Source organism: Canis lupus, chromosome 7 (genome assembly GCF_048164855.1).
Source record: "Canis lupus baileyi chromosome 7, mCanLup2.hap1, whole genome shotgun sequence".
Taxonomy (NCBI): Eukaryota; Metazoa; Chordata; class Mammalia; order Carnivora; family Canidae; genus Canis; species Canis lupus.
The window spans coordinates 2,832,442-2,856,602 of NC_132844.1; the positions used below are offsets into that span (position 1 = coordinate 2,832,442).

At 43.6% G+C, this 24,161-nt stretch overlaps 1 long non-coding RNA gene across 1 annotated transcript; it reads right to left on the minus strand.

Moving 5' to 3' along the window:
- Window positions 1-5,526: 5,526 nt before the first annotated feature.
- On the minus strand, window positions 5,527-8,069 carry LOC140636479 (uncharacterized). The gene is made up of 2 exons (XR_012033664.1): window positions 7,531-8,069; window positions 5,527-6,902 (listed from the first exon to the last, which is right to left on the minus strand). It is a non-coding gene; the product is annotated as an uncharacterized lncRNA (long non-coding RNA).
- Between the last annotated feature and the right edge of the window lie 16,092 nt (window positions 8,070-24,161).

A 24,161-nucleotide genomic window follows, 5' to 3' on the forward strand; every position in this document is an offset into this window, starting at 1 on the left:
ACAACCCGAAGAAGGGATGAGACATTAATTTAACCAGTGTTACGGTTGTTGTGGGGAGACAGCTTGTTCATCATTTCTAGGAGGGATAAGAGGATAGAAATAAAGATAGTCGATGGTGGCATATTGATTCAGATCGCTAGCGTAGAGAGGATGGGAACACTGCTGTATTTTAGTGTCTTGAGGGCCATATAATTTCAATATATGGGGAGACAGAACCTTTACCAAGACTGTCATCTAGAAGTAGTGGAAATAATGCTGGAGATGGGATGCTCCTGAGCGTGCTGGTTTTCCTTTAAAAGCCTTGGAGGTTATACTATGTCCAGTGGATTAAACTTGTTCCAGAATGCACAGGAGATCCTTGCAGGGGATAGGGATGTCATGTTAAAGAAGGCTGAAGTTTTAACACGAGAAAGTGAGAGACGAGTCAGAGACACCAGGTATAAAAATTACTGTGACTTCAGCTATACTCAAGACTGGTAGCACCCGAGGGCTACCTCAGGGCCTCTAGGTTCCTTTAAGAAAAGGAGGTAGTATACATGTATTTACATTCATATGTGGCTCTTGGGCCCCAAGGTCAAAACTTGATGAGTTTGACTAGGTTTGATCATTAGTTTTATTGCTCTAACTTTGAGCAGTTAGAAACTAACTTTTAGTTTCCAGACTTTGGAAATAGTGCAGGTGAGCTTGCCAGGAATTTTCTAAAATCCTATAGAAAGTCCAGTAGGAGCTGCCAAGAGTTTGAGTCTCCATAGCAGCAAATAGCTATGCCCAGTAGGAGAGGATCCCCATTTCTTTAGGAAAGCCTTCATGATAGGTCTGAGCCATCTCAAATGCTCGCACTGAGAGGTTCCCACCCATGGTGTGGCTTAACACCACCTTGCCAAGACAAAAGCAGAAGCCTTAAAAAAGTCTATGTCCTCATCCACAGAAATGGTTTGCAAATAAGAGTGGCACATACCCATGAGTTCAATTAATCTTTCCAAAGTGAAAAGGCAGGGGACTCACTTGAATGTGGGTTTTCTATTTGAACATTCAAGTGATAAAGCTAACCCAACCCGTGGAACCTTAGCAAGGTGTCAGTCAGGAAGCATGAGTGATACTTCACAGCGTGTTAGATTAAATCTTTAAAATTACTTGTATAATAGAAAGTATCAGGATCATGGAGAGACAAAATAGTAGTCATTTTAGGTTTACATTTAGAAAACATCCACAGAAGCGATTGTTTCATTATACATTCTTTCCCAGCATAAGAATAAACTTCACCAAAAATATTGAAAACATAAAGTAGAGTGAGGTAGTGAAAAGAGCATGGACGTTGGAGCCATAGACTTGGGTTTGCATTTTGTCCTCACCAGTTGCTAGTGAGTCTTCATCAGCAGAGGTTAGGTTAGGATATACAGCTGCCCCGTCTCAGTAGTTTACAACAAAGATTTATTGCTCACTCACGTTACATGTTTTTTTGGGTTGGCTGTGTCTTTGTTCCATGGTTTCTTTATTCCAAAATAAAGACACAGCCTGTATCTTGTTATTGAGGACATTGTTGGCCTCATGGGAGAGGGAGAAAAGAGGACTCGTGGTGAACAATGTGATATTTCTACTCATTGGCTTAAACAAGGCCTAAGGCCAAGCCTGGGTCAATGATGGATTGTAGAACTTCATGTAGGGAAGGGCCCACTGGAAGCAGAGCATTTGGAGAGTATTTGGAATAGAATTTACTTCAGTGACTTCAGTGAAGTGATTTTTCCAAATCTCAACATCCTCCAACTGTAAAGCAAGGTTAGTAAGCCCTGCCTCATACAATAGTTCCTAGTGAACAAATGTAAATCATCTGACATTCAATGTGCTCGGAAGAAATCTAGCTCTGTTCTTTCCTCCTTTGTAATGTCTATACATTGAGCACTGATTTGCATTATTATGAATTTCAGAGTTCAAAAAAATTAAACCTTGTAAGGCATTGCTTCATATGTTTACTGCCCACGTCTCACTACGTGCACTGGAATTCACTAACCTGAAAGAGATACAAGGCATTGTCATTTTTTCTTTAGAATTTCACTCACCTAGGGAGGAAGCTAACACTATTAGAGTGCGATGTGTAGCAGTGTTTCCATCAAGCTTCACACAGGACAACATGGGAGGGGAAATTGTATTATTAATCCCATTTTATAGTTAAACTAGTTCGATAACAATTTTTTTTGAATTCATCGGTTCACTAATTAGGATTGTTAAGCAGTTATGAAGGTACATTACAGAAATTGAAAATATGGAAAAGGATTTAAAAGAAAAATAATCATGCATAATCCCACTCCAGGAATATTCATGGTTAATAATTCACTATATTTATAGTCTTTAGTGTGTGTGTTTATAACATTGCACAACTGCAATCATAATGTGTACAGCTTTTTAAAACTTGATTTCTTCACTTAGTTGTATGTTTTACTTTCCCGTCCATAAAACATCACTTTACAAGAATGCATAATATCCTTCTATTGCTTATCATATATTCATGTATGTAAACCTTCTATCACTGAATATTTCATGAATTACTTAGTCCTCTGCTCTTGATGATTACTTGTGTTGTTCCATTTTTTGTCTTTTTTTTTTTTTTTTGTTCTGTTTTGCAATTAATGAAGCACTGGACTGAACATCTTTATGCATATATTCTTGTTTGCATTTGGAATTACATGTTAAGATTGGGTTCTAAAAGAGTAATTCGGTCAAAGAATATGTTTCTTTTTAAAGCACTTGATGTTATAGTACTATTTTGTCCTCCAGAAAATTTTGGGGAACATTTCAACAAACATTTAAAAAAAATTTTTAACTACATGCATAGTAGTGAAGGGATGGGTTTGGGAGTAGGTAGGGATAAGGAATTGGGGTGGAAGATGGATGTAGACCTGAATAAGATCTTAAGGAAGATCTGGACTAAGGGGAAAAATATTAACAAACAATAAGGGGCATTGTGGGAAGAAAAAACAACTGAGTGTGGGCTAAATCTAAGAGCAGCCAAGGTCAAGGTGTTGAATGGGAAGCAGAACATCATTTAAAAATCCTACCCCAAAAGAATGGTTTCGTGTCCTAGCTGGTTTGGAGGGCAGGAGACAGTTTAGCCAGCAAAGTTGGACAGGTAGAGTTCTTCCCTAAGGTCACAGAGCTAGTTAATGGCCTAGGATCTGGGTCTTTGATCCCACAGTGAGCGTGCTTTGCACCACACCACACTGCCTCGCAAGAAGAGGCATACGCACATCCGTTAGTCAAATTACTACACCAGGTGTGGTGCAATTAAATGACAAAATGCACCCTCTGAACACGTACTTCCTGAGCTCGTGGTTCTCTATCCAGGGACTCAGAGGTGGGTCAGGTGGATTTCAAAACCATTGCTGAAAATTTGTTCTTAGTCCCCATGACTTCCTACAAATTGGCTGTTTTCTGCTACCCTTACCACTGACCCGAGGCATCCCTCTGGGGATTCTAACAGGCTGCTATATTCTCCAAATTGGTGTTTCTCTTGATGTTTCCTTTCCCCATCCTCCAACAAATGTTTTGGGTGTACGTCTTCAGGTTTAGTGTACAGCTTAGTATTTATTATTATCGGTTAATATTTAAAAATGATTGAGCATTACTCTGGACCAGCACTAATTTAGCCCCTGGAAGTGGAGATGTGAACAAGAAACACATAGTTGCTCTTCAGAGGGTTTACATTTTTGTGAAGCAAGACAGACAAAAACCAGGAAGGTTAACCAAAGCAATAACTTCAGAGAGTGATATATGTTATAAAGAAAGCAAAATAGGATGTTGTGGTAACGATGGGGCATAGGCCTCATTTAGATTTATGGACAGGGAAGATACTCTTTGAGGTGGTGTCTTTGACTTAAGACCAGAAGCGCAAGAAGACACCAACCTTATCAAGACGGATGTAGAGTATTCTGTGCAGAAGGAATATCAAAGGCAAAATCTCATATCAAGAACAAGTTTGGAATGTTCAAGAAATGGTAAGAAGGCCTGTGTAGCTGTAAGTGGGTGAGAGTGAGAGAGGGAAAAGAGGATCTTAGAAACAGAAAGGGATCGGCTTCTGTAGGGTCACGTAGGCTATGGTAGGTTTTGATTTTGTATTAGTTCCAGTAGGAAGTTACTAGAATGCTAGAGACCACAACGAATGTGCCTGTTTAAAATGAATAATAATTATAGTAATGACAGCAGCAGTGAAAAAATAATGAAAAATAATCTGTATCTTCTCTCTCTATCCCACCCTCTTCCATCTGAGGTGAGGAGACAGATTAGAGTGGCAGGGAGGGAGGATACGAGCAAAGGGGCAGAGACCTATGTAGGGCTCTGAGCACGGCAGGATCTGGCCAGGTGGACTGCAAGGGGCTCGTTGTGCCAATCACCAAAAGATGGAGAAGGAGCAAGCTCCGGGAAGGATGATGGAGATAATGGATTCATTTTGGACATTTTAGGTGTGAGATGGCTATGGAGTGAGTACCCAGGTGGATTCTTCAGCAGATCTTTGGCAGGACAGTCCAAAACCATTATGAAGAATTTGAGACAGAGCTGGAGATTTGGGAGCTCTAAACATACATAGTGATCAGCATGTATTTTTTTTGCAGGTTGTAGATTAAATGTGGTTTTAAAAAAATGTTAAACAGTATATTTATAGAAAAAACACAATTTCCATGAAGCAATATTTTAGAAGATATTTATCATCTGGAGGCTACAACAGCTTATATAGTGGCTACTACAGTTTGCGGACCCCTCTTTCTTACCAAACAGACATAAGGCTATGAGGCTGGCACGGGAGAACTGTCATTTGTGGGTGTGAAAGCAAATTGCAAATCATGCTTTTTAAGGCCAGAAAGTTGTTTTTTATTTTATTTTTTTTGTTTTGTTTTGCTTTGTTTTGTTTTAATGAGTGAGTATTTTGACTCTACCATCTGCGAGCTCCGAAGGAAGTTAACATTATGATGTGGGAAGAAGGAAAATGGCGATGTGGGAAAAGGCAATGGTAATGAAGGGTGGGGTCAACCAGTGAAGATGAGATGAGCCATGGACAGGAGTTTTGCGACAGCAGCAGTTGCTGGACCATTTAAAGGGTGGAGAGGAGAATGTGCTCTGAGTGAGACACATTGTGTGTAGCCTTTGGTTTTCTTATCTGAACAAAGGAAGAGCTCAGCTCTGACACACAGCAACATAAGGAAGACAGCTTTGAAACTTTTGACCAAGTTTCCTTAAATAATGTAATTTTAAACCACTGTCCTTGTATTAATACTTTCGAATGATGTCTCTAGAGAGAGAAATGTGTCCCTGGACACTTAAAACGAGTCTTTCTAAATAAATGGGCTTTGAAACTATTTCACAGTATATTGTGTCTGTTCATAATCTCCCTGTGACATGATCATCCAGGATTTTCTTCCCCTGTTGTGCTGGCGAACCCAAAGTTGATAATGGATGGTAAGCGGTTACGGAAAGGGATAGAATTACACAAGACAACTCTTTAGAGCAGTGGCTCTTTGATATAGTTGTGCACCAGAATCACTTACAAGATTTATTTTTATTTTGCTTTATTTTTCTTTTTTTAGGATTTATTTATTTATTTTGAGAGACAGAGCATGAATGGGGGTGCAGAGGGAGAGGGACAGAGAATCCCGAGCATGGGACTCCATCTCATGACCCTGAGATCATGACCTCAGCATCAAAACCAAGAGTCAGGCACTTAACAAATGTGCCACTCAGGCACCCCTATTTTGTTTTAATATTGATGTATGAATCACTCCAAATCAAATGAATCAGAATCTCTGGGATTGGGGACTAGACATTAATAATTGCAAATAAGTCCCTGAGGTGATCCCAATGTGCAATCAAAGTTGGAAACTATATTATACAAAGGGAAGAAAAGTGAGGGAATGATCCTTAGAAATACGTAGGAAGAGGGAACCTGATGGGGACTAAAATAGGATGGCCGGAGAGACAGACAAAATAACAGAAGAGGTGGGTTTCTGGAAACCAGGAGAGAGATGGAGAATAGCCAACAGTGTTAGATACTGAAATCAGGAAAGGCAAGGACTAAATAAATACTCCCTGGATGTCATTGGTGCCATTTGCGTGAGCCACTCCAATGGAGCACAGGGTTCTGAAGTGGGTTTGCAGTGATACACGGTATAGGAGTAAAGAAATGGAAGGGAGCGTGTATAGACCACTCTTTCATGTGGGTGGCCATGAGTGGGTACAAATATGTGGTCATAGATGAATGAGACATAGAATCAGGGAAGAGCTTCATTCTCTCCCTCTCTCCCTTTTTTAAAAATATGGACACCTTCGAGCATGTTCATAAGCTTAGAGAAAAGAGTGGTAGAGAGTGAGGAGTGAGGAGTTGAAGATATAGGAAGGAGAGGGAAAAAGAACAAGGTTCTTGAGGATGTGGAGGAGGATGATGTATAACATGGTGTACATAACATGATTAATTCTGGCTGAAAAAGAAACGTTCCAATGAATATTGGAATTGAAGAAAAACAATAACATAGGAATAAATAGGCTTATTCAGAGAAGGGAGGCCTGATAGTATGGGCCAAACAGTCTCTATTTTCTCTGTGAATTAGAAGGCGAACCTCTCCCGTGAGTGAGAGGAGTATTGGTGGAGCTAGTGCCTAGAGGAGAATGGAAACGTTTTGGCCAGGTTGTAGGGCAGGGTGGGCAAAGCGGGCGACTGGGGTCAAATGGAAAAATGGCAGTGCCTTGTTGTGACAGGAGACCCCAGTGCTGATGATCAGGGCACTTCAGTAGTGGAGGTGGCTGATGGTCAGATGAATTGAAGCTGGGCATTCTACTGGGTGGGTGATTTCTCACAAGAAGGAAGCTGATGATGTCGACAACATTCTGGTCTAAGAGGTGGACCTTGTGATCTAGACTGGCTAGAAAAGGAAATAAAAGAAAGTGACTGATAGATTGAGAGACAACGGAGGGAAGGATGAGGCACAAAGGACGCAGTAGAACATTTATGGTGGGAAGAAGGGGAAGAGAACTGGGGGGTACGGAGAAGATTGTCGTCAGGGATGGAGACTTTTAAGGTGGCTTCACAGAGTAGTGGTGGGGAGGGAGGGGGTACACAGAAGCGTAGGGGAGGATTTTAGCCGTACTGAGTTTGTAACTCAAATTGGAAGCTAGACACAAATAAAGATAAAAATTACAATAAAGGTGATGTTCGCAGGTCCTGGAAGAGCGATATGGGCAATGCCTTCTCAGGAAGTTCAGATAAGATATCACAGTAAGGAAGAGCGCCCAGTGACTTCACAGTGAAGAAGAAGAAATGCCAGGATGAATATGACCCAGAACAATAGGAGCGGGGAAGGGATTTTAGGCAAGGTATCGTAAGCTTTAATACCAAAGGAGATAAAATTGTGTCTGAACAGACGAATTTGACTAGAAATGGACTCATGTAGATAAAGTCGAATAAAAGGGGAATGACACGGACAGGCGTAGGGCGGCCTTACACGTGCAGCTCACACGTCCTGATGATGTTACGATATTCTTGGTTCCTACCTTGGGTAAATAGAACTTCCGCCAAAATGAACGCCGAACGTCATACCCAACGGTTCGCTTCTCAATTACTATTGACACGAAGACCAGAAAATTGCCTTCAATTTTAAACGGCTCTAACCTTAATTTCGAAGGCAGGTGTTGAACGTGCAACAAGATAAATTCTAGGCTCCTTCAGGGTGCGGGACTCAGCGCTGGAGGATGTGGATGAACATGAGTCCACACGAGCCTGCTTCTTCACCCGATTAGTTAAGTCGGGATTCATCTTTGCTGGAAATTGCTTGGAACCCTGGCATCCCTCAGGGCCCAGTGTTTTGGGGGACCAGCTTCTTCCCATCTTCTCCGCTCTGCCCTCCCGCTGCCACGTTTGCCACCTTCTGGCTAAATCATTCGGTGTTTCCCAGTGGAGTCTCATCCCCACACAGTGAAGCTCACCCCTGAAGTCCTTCAGAATGAGGGGCATCCCTTAGCAGCTCTGGGCCCCACAAGGTTGTGCATTTTAATGATCAACCTCTGGTCACAAGGTTGTCACATTACTCCCATTGCCCAAGGACGAGATTGCAGCAGTGGGGCCTCAAGATGCTCCCCTTCCTAGGATGACTCAGACTACGTCATAAAGAAAATTGGTGATGCAGGGGAAGGTCCTCAACTTCCTGTCCCTTCCCCCCAGTACACTTGTATTTGCATCCACCCCATGCTGTTCCCTCCCCTTTCAGGAGAAGTGATGTCCTCCTCTCTGTTTAACTCCAAATCCATTCCCTACACCCTCTCCTCCCTCTCCTCCCCCTCTGTACAGCCTTCTCAGAAACCTCACCCATTTATTATTTCCTCTGGCTTAGGCTTTCCAGTCTTAATTTTAGTGCCTCTTTCCTCTCGAGAGATAAACATCTTCTATCCCAAAACAGTAAAATGAAACCACCTTGGCATGGGCTCTTTTGTCTTCTGTCTCCTCTCTCTTGTGGTCTAGCTTCATAGTCCACATCCTCTACTTCCGTCCATCATCCTCTATTCTAGACTAATCTGGCTGCTGCCCATGTGTAGCACTGAAGTTCTCTACTGAAGTTACTCCTGAACTCCTTGCTGCTGTTTTTAAGGATCACTATTCAGTCCTTGCTTCTCCCCCAGACGATCCCAGTTTATTCTCTCCTCTGCGGCTGCTTTGCCTCTACTCCTTTCTTGAACGTTGGCTTTCCTCAGAGTTCGTTCTCAGGCTGCCGCCGCGCTCACAGGACAGCTGTCCGGATTGACCTCGCTCTCTCTCACATCTTCAACTGCCACCCGTACGCAGAAGTTTCCAGAAACTATATCCCCAGCTCTCAGCTATCTTCGCAGTCTGGTCTGACGTCCCCTTGCCCCATGGAAACCTCTACTGGAGGTTGTTCCATCTCAAACAACATGAGAAAAAACCCAACTCAGCATCTCCCCCTTCTCCCTACCTTCCCCCACATCTTTACTTCTCCCTGTTACATTTAGCAGAGGTGCCACCATCCATGTTGGTTCTCCATCTGGAAAATTGTCAGGCATCCCTGAGTCCTCCCTTCCTTGCATCTTCCACCTAAAATTGGTCACTTCAAATCTCAGACTCATCCCGTCCTTGTCCTACGGGCACCCCTCCCTGGTGGACACTTATCATGGCTCTTTGTGATACAGATAGTCCTCTAACCTTTCCTTAACTTCGGATTTCCTCACATCAATTCATTCACACGTTAACACTGAGGAGGTGGTTTTTTCTTTTTCTTTCTTTCTTTCTTTCTTTCTTTCTTTCTTTCTTTCTTTCTTTCTTTCTTTCTTTCTTCTTCTTTGTTTCTTTGTTTCTTTGTTTCTTTGTTTCTTTCTTTCTTTCTCTTTCTTTCTTTCTTTCTTTCTTTCTTTCTTTCTTTTTTGAGAGAGCGAAAGGGCAAAGAGAGAATCTCAAGCAAAGCAGGGCTCAATTTCACAACCCCGGGATCATGACCTGAGCCCAAATCAAGAGATGGCCACTCACCCAATTGAGCCACGCAGGCACCCCGGATGGGTGGTACTGAAATGCCGTCTGACCGTGCCACTCTAGTGTTCAGGCAACATGCAAAAAAAGTCTCTGCAAAGTGAGTAAACCTCTTGTTATTTCTTACCACTTCTCCTCTCTTCACATGCCTCTCTCTCTATCCTCCTCACATTTGCTCTCTGAAGCCCTCCAGAGTTACTCCCCCCGGATTTGCCATGCCTGTGTTTGCACGTGCACCAACATTTCCCTCTGCCACCCACACCTGGTCTTTCTTTCCTGCTCTCTACATGGCTTTCAATGCCCCTGGGGTCATGAGTGATGGAGCTAGCTGCCCTCCCAGTGCTCTAGCACTCTGCACCTGCGATGGTTATAGCTTCTGGCACACACGTAGGATTTCTTACGTGCCCAACTCCTTCCCTGGTATAAGAGCTCTAGGAGGTAGGATCTGAGTCTGATTTACCTTTCTATTCCCAGAATTAGGATGAGGGCAGAGCTGGGCATGGAGGATGTGCTCTATGAACATGGGAAAGAGGCACATTTCTATGGTGGGTCCAGATAGGGGATTCATTTGGGCTGGAGGGGCCTTGCGGTGCTTCTGAGCCCTCCTCTGATTTGGAAGGCTGTGACAACTGCATGGTCTCAGTAAATCTACCCAAAGAACTATTGTAGTATCAGTCAGGGTTTCCAAGAGACTAAACATCTCCCTAATATCAAGTGTTCTGTGTAGACATAGAAGAAGTTAAATAAATGTGTGATAAATTAATGATCCAACAATTCAGTGACTCAAATATTAATTCTTTTTACTCCTAAATAGCCTTGATCAGGGAAGTACCTTATGAAAGAATGAAACATCACCTTTATTCTCTAGGGCAAAGGAGAAATCTATTTTTTTTCAAGTTTTTTTTTTTTTTTTTTTTCTTACAGCAGTCAGAATTTATCTGATGTTTGGATATTTTTCCTATTGTGTCTGAAATGATTATTTGCTTAAACTGTTCTCAGGACACCTCACGTACTGATCCTAAATGTATTGTGTGTATGTGTGTGAGTGTATGTGTGTGTATGTACGTCTGATGCTTGTTTGTTTTCTTATGTTTGTGGAAAGGAAATACTGTATTTACATCTCACTTCAGCTTTCTCAGCACTCCCTTCCTTTAGTCCTAGGAATATGCATCATACGGAAGTTAACTCTTTCTTGACAAACCCAGAGCACGTATTCGCACAGCCCAGGAAGTCAGAATGACAACACTATGTAAGGTAAACATGTCCGCATTGAGACATTATTTCCTCAGAATTCAAGCTTCTTTTGTGGCTAATTTTATCATACTTGAATGGATGGACTTTCAAAAATTAAAATATTGGCTGAACGAATCTAAGAAAAATGCTCTGAGAAAAATTAAGACTAAAGCAGATGATTGGTTCCTAAGATTAAGAACTTGATAAACTATAATGTAGTGATCTATTGAAAAATTCATGACAAATGGGAGCAGATGTGCTAGATATAATTGATATTGAGTTGTTTGCCATCACTACATTTAAAAAAATTCTGGGAATTTATTGAAAAAAAAATCAGTGACTGAAGATGTGTGAAGGATGCCTTCATTCCTATTGTGACTTGAATGTTATATGAAAATTGAAAAGTTATGACTGATTCTCTGAAACTGGCAGCATAAAGAGGGTGCATCTTGTATATATTATGAAAACCATAATTCTTGTCAAATGGAATACATCTCTTCTGCATAAAGTACTCAAGTATGTTAGTGAATGTGGTGTTTCTTTTTCCTCCCATATTTTGGTGTCAGGCACTCTAGACCATATTTTGTGGATACATATTCCCAAATCAAGATCTCTCTTGGCATGTAGATATGTGAGATTTTTGATTAGTATTTAAGAAAGCTGCCATATCCAAGACTGAAGAGTAGGAGGAAGCAAAAACAAAGGGAATTCTAAAAGTACAAATTCATGAATCTGAGCTACACCATAGGAGTGGGCCTGGGTCTATATTTTTTTGAGTTTCCCAGGTCATGCTGAAGCACTAGCTTCCCAAAACTTGGAACCCAGTTCTCTCTGCCTGTAATTAGTTTTCCCATCCATCAAAATGCCGTAGTGTACTAGGTACGGGTACGAAATAGTGTTCCTAGCTAGTGGCAAGGGAAAGAGCAGGTATTCCCCTCTTCTTTGCCTTACATGATAATAAGTATGTCTATGGTAGGTACATTAGCTGGAGGCAACACTCATGCCCCATTGGAACCATCAGTTTATAGAGCTAGTGGGAAACACAGAGATTATTTGAGTGTAATTTATCCTTTTATAGTTGAGGACACATTTATATAGATATTAAGTTACTTGGCAAGATCCCATAGATAGTTCCAGAAAGGTTTGAGAAGAGAACCCAGGTCTCCTGAGACCACATTCAGTGCTTTTCTCATTTAGAGAAAAGAGAAGAAGAAAAGCTCTTAATAGTCAAGCCTCCATCTAATTTTCCATTGTCATTTCCTATCACTTTACTCTAGACACACTGTTAACTTTTTCTCAAAGATCTGGGCATTTCATAATATAGTAGACATCAGTTGTAATGCCAGCCCAGTGCCCCTTCTTCCTTATTCTGGTAAAAGTTCTTGACTTGTCATTGCGAAACCACTTATCCGTCATTCTCATCTGGTTTGAGTGGGTTCACCCCAGCCCCTGGCCTAGGAACAGGATATGACTTAAACCAGGGCAATTGAAGGCTAAGCGATTGGTTTGAGAAGGGCAGCAATCCATCCAGGTCAGTGAGAGTCAGGCAGGGACTTTGTTGGAACCGCTGGGAAAGAGCCGCTTTCTCCACTGTGGCCCTCATGATGAGCAGGAAGGAAACCATTGCTGCTGGTGGCCAGGTTTGGCAGCAGTTAGGGAGTCGCTGCCTGAGAATAAAGCAAAAACACAGAAGTATCAGTCATGTGGAAGAAAGAGACTGATTCTTGGGGTTACAACTAGAGTAAGTGGATCCAGTTATGACATTTCCACATCAATTCCTGGACTTTTTACTTATGCAGTCAATAAATCAACTTTAAAAAAATTATTTATTTATTTTAGAAAGCTAGAGAGTCCATGCACATGCAAGTGGGGGTGGAGGGAGAGGGACACAGAGAGAGAAGTAGAGGTCCCACTGAGCTTGGAGCCAGTGATGGGGCTCTATCCCACAACCCCGAGATCATGACCTGAACTGAAATCAAGAATCAGATCCTTTAAGTGACTGAGCCACCCAGGTGCCCCCATAAATCAACTTCTGACTTAAGTCCGTTTCACTGGGTGTTTGTTCCCACAGATGGGAGAGATCCTCCTGAGATAATTGATGCTGTCACTTGGCAGCTAGCCTACCAATTCATTGCAATACCCATTTTCTGTTTTTCTTCCTATAAAGGTATTTATCAGAAAAGGCATGAAAGTCAAGTTTAACTGTTAAAAAGTAAATAAGAAAAGGCATGAAAGAGTTACCTGCAGCTGTTCTAACATTCGCACAAACCAATCGCCTGGTCAATAGCCTTGACTTGATGTCCATAAGGATAAACAAACGTCTTCATTACTTTTAAAACACTGATCTAGGCCTATGAAATGTCATTGAACAAAGGTTCATGCTTTTGGGGGGTTCATCTTTAAATCATTAAAAAAACACACACATGAAAAACTAAACATATAAATTATTCTCTGGGTTAGTAGGAGATAAGTGCTAAGTTACAAATGTTACCGATGACAAAGAAATCAGAGTAGGGCGTTCTTTTAGGGTTTCTGGACTTCACTGCAATATGGGGAGGGACATTCCCTCTCCAATATAAAGCACCAAGCAAGTCTTGGACACCCTGCTGGTGTCAACTCAATTCTGTTACTATCTACCTGGAGATAGCACCAGCTTTCTGCACGTTGAGGGTTCAGTCCTATATAAGTGGGGGTGAGTTCACTCTCACAACCCCTCCCCTTCCCCACCCCCCACTTCAGAAGCCAGTCACAAGCCCCAGGCTATTACCTGCACTTCTAACCAACCAGCTATAGATTGGAGGTTCCAATAACCCCCTCCTTAGGTACCTTTAGTTTGCTAAAGCAGCTCGCACAGAGCTCAGGAAAACCCCTATGTTTACCTGTTTATTAAAGGATATGGTACAGGATATGAATCAACAGCCAGATGAAGAGATGCAGAGGGCAGGGTACGTGGAAAAGGTGCAGAGCTGTCATGACCTCTCCAGGCGCGCCACTCTCCCTGTATCATACCCAGAAGCTCTCTGAACCCTGTCCTTTCAGATGTTTATGGAAGCGCCATTACATAGGTTGATTAACTCCTTGGCCATTGGCTAATTCAACCTCCAGCCCCTCTGATTCTTGGAGATTAGGGGTGAGGGGAGCAGAACTGAAAATTCCAACCCTTTAATCACAGGATTGGTTCTTCTGGCACCCAGCTGCTTCCCTTGGGTGGGTCCAAAAATCACCTCATTGACATGACAAAAGACACCTTCATCCCTCTTATCACAGGAAATTCCAAGGGTTTTAGGAGCTGTGAGTGAAGAACTATGCACAAAGACCAATACTTATAAGATATACATGTGTTCATCTGAATGACCTAACTGTATATTTCTGATGGATCCACAATATTGCGCTGGTACTAGAAATGCTGGGGTGGGATTTAAAACTGAAAATAAAACTTCATTAGAAAAGTAATAATTAAGTAAAAATTTAGTGGTGAGGGTGGGCACCTGGGGCAAGAGTGTTTTAGGTTGTCAGAGCAACCAGAGCCACGGGCAAAAGGGAGCTAGAGGTGGTCCAGGAACAGGAGGCCAGGGCTGCTGCCACAGAGCTAAGTCAGAAAGACCACAGATGTTAGATCACATTCTGTTTGCAGCCATCTGTGAGCACTTTGTCTTCTACCCAGTGAAACAGATAGCAAATAAGGTTTGTTTTATTTTGTTCTATTCTAGCAGAAGAGTGACATTATCTGATTTGGGTTTTTTCAAGAGTGCCTCTGGTGCAGTGTTGAGAGTAATCCAGGGGAAAAGGGTGGAAGTAGGGAGACGAGTTAGTAGGCCGTGGCAGATAGTGTCCCCAGATGCTCAGCTCCACACTCAGGCTTCTAAACTCTCCTCTGTGTACCATGAGTCTGGAAGCTTCAAACCACTATCCCTAGACTCTCCTGCCAGCTGGCTGCCACATATAATCTGCCAATGGAAAGGATGGTAGGAGGATGCATGTAGGAGGAAGAGAAAAGTCATTTTTTCTGCTTCTGATGGCACTTCCAGTCTTGTGGTGGTAGGAGCAGCGGGTGCTGAGCACCGAGAGGACAGAAAAGCCACGAACGGATAGGGACATGAATGCACATGGGGGGTGTTTGGGGTAGACGTGGTGGGTGAGTAAGGAGGAAGGCAAGAGTGCGATTTTGGATATGGGGAGTGTGAGATGCCTAGTAGCTATGCAAGCGGGGATATCAGAAATGTCTGGATAGTCTGGAATTGGCTGTAGATTCAAATCTGGAAGTTAGTGATGTCATTTAAAGCTGTGAGATTGGGTGAGCTCATTGAGGAATAGATGGGGGGAAAAAAAAAGTACCACCCCTCGGATCCAGGCTCTTTGACATGAAAACTCAAGGAGGAGAAGAGAAATCAACAAAAAAGGTGGAAAAAGAGTGACCAGTGTTGTAGGATGAAGATCTCAGAGGACAGACAGTGACCAATTTTGTCAAATGAGCCGATGAGTGAAAAAGACGAGGACCCTGAATGGACAGCTGGCTTCAGCAACACGGAGGTAACCGAGGAGCCTGACAAAAAGCAGTTTTTACAGGATGTGGGAGTGAAAAGCTTGGCGCTAGTTTATTCATTCACTGATTCATTCGAAAATATCTATTGAGCTCCCGCTCTGTGCCAATCACTGAGGATGTGAGGTGGTTAAGAAAGATGCTACCCTGGCCCCGCTGAAGTTTAGAGTATTGTCCTGTAGTGACAGGCTGTGATTTAGTGCGGAGACAGACTTCAAGACAGATTCTTAGTGTGTGTGTGCGTGTGTGTGTGTGCGTGCAAACACCCACACATGCTTGGAGGTCTAGAGAAAGCAAGACAGATAAGGGCCAAGGAAGTTTACCGTCAGGGCCAAAGGACCCACTGGAACAGGCGCTACCTCTGAGCTGGGACTTGCTAAATGCTATTTATCTTGTGGGTTGAAGCACCTGGCATCTTTCAAAAGGGATTATTGACTCTTTTTGTTTTTATTTGGGCAAGTATTTGACCAGGTGCCATAATTTGATTTTAATCTGATTTTATCTCCGTAGTACTTAGATAGTTTAATTGCTGGTTTGATCCAGCACCTAGAATAGGGGTTTGTGGAAAAATAACACGTTGCATTGTCATAGTAAGGGTTCTCTCTTTTGAATGCAACTGGTTATTCATAACTTTTCAAGGCCTGGGACTTGCAAAACAGTGTTTTGATCAGCTAAATGTCATTTGATAGGACATGGAAAGCAATATCTGAAACCCTAATATTCTCTTGAATAAGTTTCGGCATGAGGTCTTGTGCAGATTAAAGTAATTGAAACTGAAACAAAACTTAAGGGCTAGATGCTCTAGTGTGTGCTTCATTATGAATCCTCAATATTAGTCTCCTGTAATTCTCCAGAGCAAAGGAATCACTAGTAAGACAGTAAGAATGTTCGTGTAGCTCGGAAGTTCTTTCTTTATAAACAGGAGACCTCTTGTAAAGTACAGAGAAACTTTACTCTTGCAAATATAAAGTGCATCAATATTTCGCGTTTTTTAAATTTGATTTCTATAAAGACACCGTTAACAACCTATCGTACAGCGCGCTGGGGCCATGACAAAGTCACACTGTGATAAAGCATGTGCATTTTGTTAATTCGGGCAAGGAGATTGTCCGGCAAAGAATTTCCTTTCACAAGTATTGATATGACCCACTTTGAGCTAATCCTAGGAATATGAACACGTAGCTGGGTATAACCTACTCCTGCATTCAGAAATCTGAAATGTAAATAAATGATTTGTGCCACAAACTTGGACCTTTCAAGAACGAGATTCTGTCTTTGGGAACTTTCATCAGAAAATGGATGAATAAATGAGAAATTATAGTACTGTGTTAACAAAAAAAAAAAAAAAAAAAGAAAGAAAGAAAAAAAGAAAAAGAAAGAAAAAGCTGTTAAATACCTTGATTTTGACAGAAAGCCCTGGAGAGCTTCATGGTCTGGTTTTGGCTCAGAGGATTTGAAACAATTGGTCATGACCCCCATGGTCAAGGTGTTCACCGTGTTTTCTGAGATTTCAGTCATGAAGTCCATGGAATTAGTGGCTAGAATAAAAACTTCTTAGTGTTTTGTTTACAATTCTGTTGACTTTTCCTTAGGGATATATGTATTTTTTAATGTCCGTTATGATGTGGGGAGCAAAGGCAAAGGAAAAATTAAATTTCCTTACTTCTTCGAGCCCGTTGACAAGTCCTCGAAACAGGCAGAGTGACATTCCTCTAGGGACTCAGCTGCCTTGATGTTGATACTTTGCTGAGGGCAAAAGGCAACCTTAGCCCGACCCCCAGAATCCTGTAAGTCTCTTTTAACATATAAAAATTCCTTTGGAAAGTTCCTTTATCTCTAAACCCCCCAGATACGTGTTGGCGATCATCCCCCAAGCACATGGCCCACTGATACACATCTGAAGGGCCTCATGACTCTGGTTTTATTTGATGGTAATAAGTGACCTTTTCCTAATATTAGCTGGCCCCCTCGAGGTCCTGAAAACCTCGCTTCCAAAATTCCTTAGAGACTTACGCTCTCCCTAACCCCTCCCAACTTGAAGGTATATAATGGGCTACTTCTTATGACCCCAGTGCAGCTCTTTATGCCCACGGGTCCTATCCCTGTGCTTTAATAAAACCACCTCTTTGCATCGAAGACATCCCAAGAATTCCATCTTGGTCTTTGGCTCCAAACCCCAGCACTTCAAATCATTTTATTCTTGAAATGAAGATGAAAAGTTGTTTCCAGGCGTATTAGGCATAATTTGAGCTCATTTCTCCCCCTCCACGGAATTTCAATCTAGAGAGTTTATTAGCTAATGAGACATAATGTTATTCCATTTGTCAAGATTAGATTTGTGAGGAAGAATCACAGAAATATCCTCCCCTTTTACCCTTTGCATCAAAGTGATTATTAATTCACACTTGGCAGGGTGTTCTGCAAGGTCAGAAGCTCTCTCGGAACAGGCCAGGAAATAGTTCTGCTCCCTTGTTCACTTAGCTGATGAAATGGAGGTAAATCAGGACTTGAGGAGGACTTTTCATTATTTAAATGGGAGTAATTTTCACTGGTTGTGTTTGGTGGCTTAGAAAGCATAACATATTCTTTTTCTTTCTTTTTTTTTTTTTTTTTAAAGATTTTATTTATTTATTTGAGAGAGCACAAGCAGGGAGAAGCAGGGACCCCGATGTGGGGCTCCATCCCAGGACGTTGGGATCACGACTTGAGCTGAAGGCAGGTGCTTAACCGACTGAGCCCCCCAGGTGCCCCTAACATATTCTTTTTTGACAAGAAATATCATGAGAGCAGTTTCCAAATTTTATTTCTCAGAATTAAGGGACTCCCGTGAAGTGAGGTATGGAGAGAACCGAGGAGACGCAGGTGATTACTCTGGTTCCTCACTTCCAATTTTAACCCTTCAGCTCTTTTAAATAGGGAAATTTGAAAACAGTACCACAAAATGAATTCATCACTGTCAAAATTGGTTGGACGCCTGGAGAAGGAGGTCTTGTTAAATAGGAGAACAGCATCATGAGGAGTGGGGACCTGAACCCAGGTGCAGTAGAGCTTGCTAATTGTTCCCACAAATTCATTCTCCCCTTTTTCTTTTCAATAATAAAGCCCTGAACTCCCTGTTCTCCCCTGATGGTAGCTGGTACAAGGCCACCCAACTAGAAGCCGTGTTTCCCAGCTTTCCTCGAGCCAGCCTGGAGTCATGTGACTAAGTTCGGAGCAATAAGGTATGAGTAGAAGTGATGTGTGTACGTTCTGTATCAATTCTTTGGAAAAAAGAAGCGAGTTGCCCTATGCTCCCTGCGCCCCCTTTGCAATGGCTGGGAATAGCCACCTTAGGCTCTAGGACAGAAGCCAGGTGCTGACGATGTCAGAGCCACCCCACCAGACCTTGACGGCTGTTTTTGAACGGTGACATGGGTGGAAAATAAAATTCCATGTAGTTGAGTCCCTGCATTTTGAGGCTTTTTTGTTGCTATCGTTGTTTGGTGTTTGCTTTTTTGTGTTTTAATAGTGGCTCAGTTGTTATCCACACTAATATAGCAAAGGTCAGACAAAGAGCTGCAAGGTCAGTCTCATTAGAAAGGCTGACTTTAAAGAATTTAATCTTCAACGTAATTGAGTTTAATGTCATGTTTACTATGAAATAACATGGTATAGAAGTATATCACTCCAATCAGTGCTGTATAGGCCCAAATAGATTCCAGTCATTATTGACCTTATTATTTGAGACAGCAAAACGAAAAGCAGGATTAAAGGCCCAGACTCATCTAGACAAACAAACACGGGGCCGAGATTAAGAAGTGGAGGTGGTATTGCCACATGAATGCCTGGCAGTCAGCGTGTCCTAAGAGGAAAGCATGAAATGAAGAGAAGTTTAGGCAAAGTGGCAGCTGGGAGAAATGTTTTCATTATTTATCCCGTACTTAGGTTATATTTTTCCTAGAAGAAGCTTCTGAGACTTTACAAAATGACAGCAGGTATCTTACGGACCGCCTGCCTGGTGCTTCACAGGGGTCCTAGTGTGGTCTTTTACCCAAGGGTTTCTCAGTGCTTATGATACACCTGCCGTCATATGCCCTGCCCCTGTTCCAGAATGAGCACATTAGAACTTGAACTCCTTTTCTTCTCATAGAGATTGCTTCCCTGTCTACTGTTTACTTGTCTTTTTTTTTGGTCATTTCCCTCTAAGATTTTTTTTTGACTCTTCTTCCCCCTTCATTTGGTTAGCCAATGTCAACAAGTCCTCCTTTTCTTCCTTTAGACTGGTTTTTAGACTCACTCGTTGCTCTCTGTTCTCACACCCACCACTTGGTCTCAGACCAGAACACATCAAACCCTGGATGTAGCCCGCAACCCTCTACTTGGTCCAGTCGATTTGGTTGTAACCGAATTCTATTTCTTCCCCATGTCAAGATTGAAGAAATTGCTCTAAAAGCTGCTTTTGGCATTTCACTTCCTTCCTCAAGAACCCAGAGGAAGGGCTGCATTGGCCTATTATTGATAACCGCTATTTACCTTCTTGCCAGGCCTTCCCTAAAATGACCCTAATGAACTCATTCTGGGGTCATAGCTAAGAGCACAGGTTTTGGTGTCCTCATGAACTAGCTTCAAGTTTTAGCTTCACTACTCGCAGGCTCCGTGGTACGGCCTCGATTGAAGATCTGTAACTGATGGTGATGCCCTCTGGCAAGGCTTTTTGGGGTGTCTAAAATTGGGAAGCCTCTGTCCAACGTGTAGACTAGTATATAATACTGAATGGGCATTGTAGGGCAGCTGGGGTAGCTCAGTGGTTTAGCGCCACCTTCAGCCCAGGGCGTGATCCTGGAGACCCGGGATCGAGTCCCACGTCGGGCTCCCTGCTTGGAGCCCGCTTCTCCCTCTGCCTGTGTCTCTGCCTCTCTCATGAATAAATGAATAAAACAAAATCTTAAAAAAAGAAGAATGGGCATTGGATTCGTGTACTTACTGTCATCACCATGCTCCCTCTGCCCCGTCTTCTCCATTAGATTCCTTGCTTTCCAGCCAAACATCTTCTCTCCTCTTTCCCTGACACTTTAGTGCCTGCCCTCTGTTCCCAGTTGAAGTCCTACTCTCCTCATGCAGTCTTCTCTGGATTCCCATTGTTTCTCTAACTGACCAATGCATTTTCATTTATTTTCTCCAGCTACAGGTCAAGTGTACCTTGAGGGACAGGAATCATTGTTTTTCTTCTTCTTTTTTTTTTTTTTAAACTCTCTTCAGCATCTGGCTACTACTGGTCCCATATCATCCACTCAACATCTAACAACAAAGATTAAGATAGACAGATTCCAAACCGTAATATTCTAAAATAACAAACTCTTCAAAATTACTATTCTCAGCAAAATTTTGGAACACGTGTCCTAAAGTAGCCTTGATGTTCTTTTGATCCCATTTTGCCTCTTCTTGATACAACTTCCTGTGTGACATGACTCAACCGGACAGTAATCCCTAACATGGAAGCAGCTATTAGGTGAATGGGACTGAGGGAAGAGGATGAACCTGAGGGTTGAAGGGAGAAGAGGTCAAAAAAGAAAGGTACAAAGTTGAGAGAAAGGAAGGAGGGTAACGTAAGTAAGGCCAACACACGGGACTGATTCAGTGCTTTGCTGAAACCTTGATGTGGGTGGTCTCATCAAAGTCCGATCAGAAGCTTGAGTGATAGGTGTTAACGAACCTTGCCTAAGTGAAGTATAAGACTCTTAAGAAAGGGTACATTAGACCTCAAAGCTTCATTATGGATGAATGTCTATGGAGCCACCAGTCGCAGAGGCATAGTAGTCCCAGGCGCTTTAGAAAATCTCTTGATCCAAGTCCAAGGCTGAGGTCCGCTGGGACACCCAAAGCGCTGCAGGTCTGTCTGCAGGAGGGCTGGGTGGAGGGTATCTAGTTACCCTGGTGGTGGTTTATCAGAATCCCCAGTTTTGGTAAAGTCTGGGCTTTAACTTTTCCCTGTCAGTCTCTAAGACGGCCAGAAGCTCAGCTTGGTTCTGCTACTATTTTATTTTTTCTAGATCAGCAGATGACTTCAGAGCAAGAGTGGCTTTCCTTCTCTGGAATCTTGTCTTTTATTTTATTTTATTTTTTTTAAAGATTTCGTTTTTTTTATTCACAAGAGACAGAGAGGGACAGAGAGGCAGAGACACAGGCAGAGGGAGAAGCAGGCTCCATGCAGGGAGCCCAATGTGGGACTCGATCCCAGGACCCTGGGATCACGCCCTAAGCCAAAGACAGACACTCCACCGCTGAACCACTCAGGTGTCCCTGGAATCTTGTCTTTTAGGTTTTGGTCCAGTAATTCCTCGGTATCTTATTATCTCTTTGATGTTTATAAGAAGCAATTATTATTATTATCATCATACATGTTTTGTTCAGCAAGTTTCACTTGTTCTCAATAAAAGCGTGGGTCTGAATTACTTCGATCGTAATTATTAGAAGGACGCTTGTCATTGCATTTTAATAGATATAGGTGTTTAAAGGAAGTTATCCATCCTGCAGAACCGGAATTTGAATCCAATTTGTTCTCATCCTCAACTTGCTCGTTTTGCTCCGTCATTCAGACGGACAAGTGCATTTGGTACAATTTGGCTATCATGTTAATGCATCGGATAAAAGTTATAGGAAGCAGCTGTTTGCCTTTACCTCACTGTCAGCCTTGGTTCACCACGTTCCCTCCTCCAACAGCGGTAGTTACTACAGAAATAAAAGAAAGAAGATTAATAAAGGCTGCTGGCTGTTGCTGACTCTCTACATCATGCCTCAAAGAAAACTGTGCTTTTCTTTCTTTTTTTTTTTTTTTTTTAATCATGCACCCAGGTGGTGAAATGATGGAATCCATCTCCAAAGGGCTTAGAGCGCTTAACCAACGCGATCTCATTAATCCTCACAACACGATCCTAATGTCTCTGTTTTATAACGGGTGCAATTTACCAGTAGGAAGTAATTAACTCGACTCAAATCTTGATTTTAAAGACTCTTCTTTTTGGATCCCCTGATTGTTCTGCACACGTCGGGGCTGCCTGTCCATACTGACTACTTGGTGGTTTATCTAGTGTGACATTCAGAAGTAAGACTTTACGCGAACACTTCGTGAGACCCGGGGTAAATGATGTTCAAAGGGTGGAGCTAAAGAGATGTGTTAAAGGGATGATGTTGGGGTGGTGGTTCTGGGGCTGGGCCAGAAATTTCTCCTCGTCTGATACAAAATGAAACAGGGAGTTGGAGGCAACTGAGCCACGAATCGGCCCAACACCGCCACATTACCTTCGATATGTGTAGAAAATTGTGATTAAGGGTCTTCTGCTTCCACTCTCTGGACAATTATCCTAATTCTACGCTATTGCTTTGTAGCGATAAACAGATGGGGCTCTCGGACGCTGTGCGCATTATGCTCTGAAACCAAAGAATGTGACACTTTAATATTGTTTCTGGTAATCGTACCAAGGAGAACAGATGCTAACCAAAGGCTGTCAGAGTGCACCTGAGGGCAGAGAGTTTTTCCCAAACCTAAAAAGGTCAATAAAACAGATTTTCTTCCACATGTTCAAAAAAGCACAGGCCCTCTTGGTCACAGCTTGCTTACGTGCCTGGCATCTGCACACGGGAAGTGCTGCATGTGGGAATCGGAACTTTACCCCTGACCCCCCCGGACCTGGGACGGGAAAGGTCACGTCTCCAGAGCCCGGAAGAAGCAGGAAGCTCAGATCGCCTCTTTGCCACATCCTGGTAGTCGCAGGGCGAAGCTGCTGTCAGCGGGCCTGCGAGGTCACGGCGGGGCACCACCTTGACTGGTCCTGCGTCTGCAGCGGGGAAGGCTTGCGGGCCGCCGCCTGGGCCCAGGCCCCTCGCACAGGCCCCGACTGAACTGAGGGACGCAGTGGGGAGAGCAGGGCGACGCCGGCCCCGTCCTCTCGAGCCACGGTGCGGGCCAGCCGCCGGCCTCAGTGCGCCGTGGGCCTCGCCGAGCTGGGCCCGACCCGGCCAGTCCTGGGAGCTCAGGGTGTCGCGGCCTTGGTGGCCGGCAGCTACCCCTTCCTTCCTGCCGTCGGCCTTCTGGGTAGTTCTGCTGCTCAGAAACACATCTCTGCGGCTGCTGCGGGCCGCGTCTGGGTGCAGACAGTGGCCACCCAAGGAAGCGGAGAGAAGGGATGACCTCGTGGCAGGAGAGGCCTTGGGATAAGCTGAGCCCGCCGCATGCCCGCCTGTGAACGCGGGGAGCAGGTGAGCCTTGGCACATGGAAGCACCGAGGTGGTCGGAGAGTCGCCGGGGCCGTGCGGCCCAGTGGGGAGCTGTTAAGTACCGGCTAATGGAGCGAAGCCCTAGAGCCTCCCGGGCCCAGAGGATCCCCAGGCGGCGAAGAGCTGCGAGGCCTCTCTCCTCGCCTCTTGAGACGGCGATAGGTCAGCGGGCGCTGCAGCAGCCCCCGAGGCGGCCCATGACAGCAAGTAGCGCTGGTGTCAGCAGCAGCAGCAGACAGTGAGGAGCTACCGAATAAGACGACGTATTTTGATTTGTTTTAAAGATTTTATTTATTTATTCATGAGAGAGAGAGAGAGAGAGAGAGGGGCGGGGGGGAGGCAGAGACCCAGGCAGAGGGAGGAGCAGGCCCCATGCAGGGAGCCTGATGCGGGACTCGATCCCGGGACCCCAGGGTGACACCCTAGGCCGAAGGCGGCGCTAAACGCTGAGCCACCCGGGCTGCCCAAGTATTTTTGATTTTAATGTAGTTTTATGTCAGGCTGGGTTCAAGCAGGCGGCAGGGTCCCACGGCCTGGGTTCCAGTCGGTCCCTCCTATACGCCAGCCCCGGGACTATGGGCACGTTACTCCCTTGTCCTCTCTGAGGCCTGGTTTTCTGTGAAG